Source organism: Dromiciops gliroides, chromosome 3 (assembly GCF_019393635.1).
Source record: "Dromiciops gliroides isolate mDroGli1 chromosome 3, mDroGli1.pri, whole genome shotgun sequence".
NCBI lineage: Eukaryota > Metazoa > Chordata > Mammalia > Microbiotheria > Microbiotheriidae > Dromiciops > Dromiciops gliroides.
The window spans coordinates 411,247,918-411,252,801 of NC_057863.1; the positions used below are offsets into that span (position 1 = coordinate 411,247,918).

Here is a 4,884-nt window from a genome sequence, read left to right on the forward strand (position 1 = left end):
AAAAAAAAAAGAGTACATTGAGGGGGAAGCTAGGTGGTGTAGTGGGTAGAGCCCTGGCCCTGGAGTCTGGAGTACCTGAGTTCAAATACGGCCTCAGACACTTAACTCTTACTAGCTGTGTGACCCTGGGCAAGTCACTTAACCCCAATTGCCTCACTTAAAAAAAAGAGTACATTAGGGGCAGCTAGGTGGAATAGTAGGTAGAGCACTGGCCCTGGATTCAGGAGGACCTGAGTTCAAATCTTACCTCAGACACTTGATACTTACTAGCTTGTGATCTTGGGCAAGTCACTTAACCTCCGTTGCCCTGCAAAAAAAACCAAGAGTACATTAAAAACAAGTTACATAATTTTTAAGAGACTAGAGAACACCTAAACATAAATAAATTACCATTTGTAGTCTATTATACTGATTACTATTCCAATTAATTAACTTATATTTAAGGGTTAGGGAAAATCTCATTTATGCCACTGTCACAAAGATTTTCTTACTTTCTCTATACTAAAAAAATATATATATTTATTCAGAAAATATCCTCTGTACAAAGAAAATTTTTTAAAAATCCAACTCATTTCAGTAACATATGCCTCCAGGAGAGGACTATACAGACAACAAAGTTTTCTACACAGCTCATAATAAATACCCATACTTCTGACTTTTTGAGTGTTCTTTCCTACCTGATCTAGTTAAATGAAAACTCATTTCTGAGAATCATTCAGGTCTTAATTTGTTTGCTTTTCATTTTCTTTGTTATCAGATTTATAGAAGACATGTTCAATATAAACCTGCTAAGTACATTTAAAGGAAGGTAAAATAGACTTGTTGACAACTAAATAGATTGTCACAGTAAATCTGTACAATTCTAGATAAATGGAATGATCCTTGAATGAAAAATTTTAAAGATGAGTTTTAGGATTCCATTTTTAACTAGCCTGAGCTTAACTTTTCATTAAAACATTTCTGTAATTTCTGCTCACGGCTATTTATTTCTATATCATCAATGTTTATTATTGCTAAGGAGGCAGGAATTCACAACACATGCACTTTGCAGCTACTGTGTATATAACAATCCAGATTACAGCAGATGTTTCATGTCAGGCTGAAAGAATGATATGTGTTATTTCCCCCTTTCCAAGGAGAAAGTATCAATTTTGATGAAATCAGAAAATTTGCCATTTTCTGTTAGGTCCAGACACCGACTCACCCTGTAATCTTCTGTTTTGATGTAGTAATTCACAAACTATCCTGTTCATGGAAAAAATTTGGGCCTGAAATGTATTCATAGTTTAGGGGCCTGAGGGTGTAGAATATTCAAAAGAATAAAGGATAGTAAAGGAAATGTAAAGTAAAGCTAAAAGGGGGGGAAAGCCTACTTTTAGTTCTCTTAAAACCTGCACATAATTATTTTATACATATATGATTTTCATATTTAAAATTTTAGAGGGCAAAATGTCACTAGCATAGAAATTTTTTTATCAGAACCAGTTAATCAGTTATTAGTCAGTTACTGATTGAATTGACGGTATGAACCTGGTGACTGGGAGAATATGAACCTGGTGATGAGACAGAAATAGAATAAGTGAAGGACTACAAGAAAAAATGATGAGTTACATTTTAGAAATTTTGAATTTGAGATGAGACATCCAGGTGGAGATGACTCACTGGAAGACAGTTCATATGGGCTATGGGTTCAAAATGTAGTTTAGATATTTTGATTTGGGACTGATCTCTCTACAAATATCACCATCACTAAGGCTGAAATACTCATTAATAGCAGTCCAGTTAGAAATCCAAATAGAGGGGACAGCTAGGTGGTACAGTGGATAAAGCACCAGCCCTGGATTCAGGAGAACCTGAGTTCAAATCTGGCCTCAGACACTTGACACTTCCTAGCTGTGCGACCCTGGGTAAGTCACTTAACCCTCATTGCCCCACAAAATTAAAAACAAACAAACAAAAAATGAGTCATTCAGAAATCCAAATAGAAAAAATACAAAGGTCAAAACCTTGGGAAACATTGCTGTTCAGGGGGCTGGAAGAGGGAAGAAGCAGCAAAGGACAACAAAGTGTGATCAGAGAAGGTAAAAGGAGAACCAGAAGAAAACAATGACAAGAAAGTCAAAGGAAAGACCATCCAATATCTTAATGGTATCAAAAGTTGAAGAAAAGTAAAGGAAAAGCAGACTTAAAAGAGACTGTTGGGATTTAGTTCATAGCGCTTAGAAGATTGTTAATGTGCTCACTCTGGCAGTACATATATTAAAATTGGGATGATATTGAAAAGATTAACATGGTACCTGAACAAGAATGACACACAAATTGAACTTTGTACTATACATCTTCCATGAAAGAGATATGTAAAAATAAATATCTTTGTATTTTATATCTTCCTTGATATTAATAATAACAGGTCATGAAATTACCTCTGTTATATTTTTAAGGAATCATGTATAATTTTGACATATTCATGGTAGACATATTGTTGGAAGAGTCCTAACAAATGTTTATTTGTGATGAACAAATGATAAGTACAATTTTTTTTGTTTTTTTGTTTTGCAGGGTAATGGGGGTTAAGTGACTTGCCCAGGGTCACACAGCTAGTAAGTGTCAAAGTGTCTGAGGCCGGATTTGAACTCAGATACTCCTGAATCCAGGGCCGGTGCTTTATCCACTGTGCCACGTAGCTGCCACACAAAGATCTTAAATGACATTTTATAGACTTTAAGATCCTTGAGAATGGAGACTATTTTCTTTTTTTGTTTTTACATTCCTATTCTCTAGTAATTCTAATCCCTCTTCTACGAGAAAGCCCTTTAAACACTTGAAGACAGGTATCTTGTCTCTCATATTTTTTTCTTCAGTGTAAACATATTCTTTAAATTGATTCTCTTATGTTATTATCTTGAGCCCCTCACTTGTATGGTTGCCCATTCTGGGTGGTCTCTAGCTCATCAGCATATTGCCTAAGATCTAGCACCAAGGCATTACTTCAATTTTCACCTCTCTTCCAACTCTAAAACTAGGGCACTTTTCTACCACTGCAAGGTGACTTCATGTCAAGGAACATCTGTGAATCTCAAATTTTCCTCATGTATAAAATGGGGTTAATAATATTTTCATTGCCTACTTCATAGGGTTCTTATGAAGAAAGTACATAAGCTCTATAACTATAAACTTATACACACTTAAGCTAATAAAAGATGTGAGGACAATCCTATAATTTAATACATAAGTCTTTTATAAAGGAGCCATAAATATAGGTAAGGTGAGGCTGTTAAGTTTTTTATCTTATCCTCATGCCTGGACTAATTGGGAAGGAATCCCAGACTTAGTCAAGCAGGGAATGTTCTCAAGATGTGTTTATCTTAGCAAACACATTGACTTCATGGATTTAGAAAAGGGGTTAAGGTTGGGATTTAGAGACCAAAGCATGTAGAACATTCATGGAGAAAAAATATGAAGCACATATGTTTGTTTGTTTATTTGTTTCTCTCTTTCTCTCTTTCCTTTTAACAAAAAATTATGGTTCAATCTGTGTTAAAGGCTAAAATTCTAGCTATTCTGTCTAAAATATCTAATGAGTGGTCACCAATAAATTATAAGCTTTAGCAAGAGTTAGACTTTTTTTTTTTTTAGTGAGGCAATTGGAGTTAAGTGACTTGCCCAGGGTCACACATATAGTAAGTGTTAAGTGTCTGAGACTGGATTTGAACTCAGGTCCTCCTGACTCCAGGGCCTGTACTCTATCCACTGAGCCACCTAGCTGCCCCCAAGAGTTATACTTTTAAGCATTTATTAAGGAGAATAAGAATTTGGTAAAGAGAGAGAGAAAGGCCTACATTCATATATCTATTAAAGGGAGAGAACATTCCTAGCTCCGCTCTCCACCAGAGTCCACAGGAAAAGAGAGTGAGTCAGAGCGCCAGCCTCCCCCTTCTTCCTCCCACCAGCAAACGTCACTTCCTGACACCAAAAAAAAGATGCATGGTCTTGCCCTCAGAGACCTTCACCTCATGGCGCAGCTTTTCTACAGTAAGTCTCCAGCAGGTAGCATCATTTCAATCATTATGGTCCCCACTTTGTTTCTTCAATAAATGGGGCGTTTCCTTGATGAAATAGTCAAAAATAACAGAATATAATAACCTATGCTAACTAACAATAAGTTAATAACAATATAGAAAAGGGTCAGAGGAAAGTTTTGTCCAGAGGGGTGGTTTTTTGTCCTCATGAACTGGTGCTTTGACATTAGTCTTGCAAAGGGAGGGCCTCTGCAGAGAGCACATGTTACAGATGGTGTATATTATAACAGAGAGAGAAAAGAAAAAATAAAACAACAACAAAACAAAACTCTTCATTTAAAGTCCCTGAAAGTCTTTTCTCAGATGTCCTCTAGGTGTAGTCGTGAAATGGAAGTCTTTTCAGGGGTTGATGTGTGGATACTGGTAATCAGCCAGGAAAATTTCCTACAAAATTGAGCTTAACACAACTTTAAAATAGCTTTGTCAGTAATCAAATCAAACAATGAAAGTTCTCAAAAACATGTCTAAGGGAAGTCAGAATCTTAATTGTTACACATGAAACATATAATAAAACAAAAATTGAAACGTAAAAAAACCCTTAATATTGCTATAGCCCCCCCACCTTGTGGAGAAGACAATTGCTGTGATATTAATTTTTAAAAATAATTTTTATCTTTGTTTCATCACTTTTTGCATCATCTGCCTAATTATCCTCATGCCATTATGAGAAATAAAAAAATCTAATATAATTGGTAACAGGTGTCAAGGCCAAATTGAACACTATATTTATCATGACACCTGAGATAATTATGGGGGTTACCATAACAGAACAGAGAAATGATGGGATATGGGTATTCCCACAATT

At 35.6% G+C, this 4,884-nt stretch overlaps 1 non-coding gene across 1 annotated transcript; it reads left to right on the forward strand.

The window, feature by feature from the left end:
• Window positions 1-2,235: 2,235 nt before the first annotated feature.
• LOC122752314 lies at window positions 2,236-2,343 on the forward strand. Its single transcript, XR_006356078.1, has one exon. It is a non-coding gene; the product is annotated as a U6 spliceosomal RNA (small nuclear RNA).
• The last annotated feature ends 2,541 nt before the right edge of the window (window positions 2,344-4,884 follow it).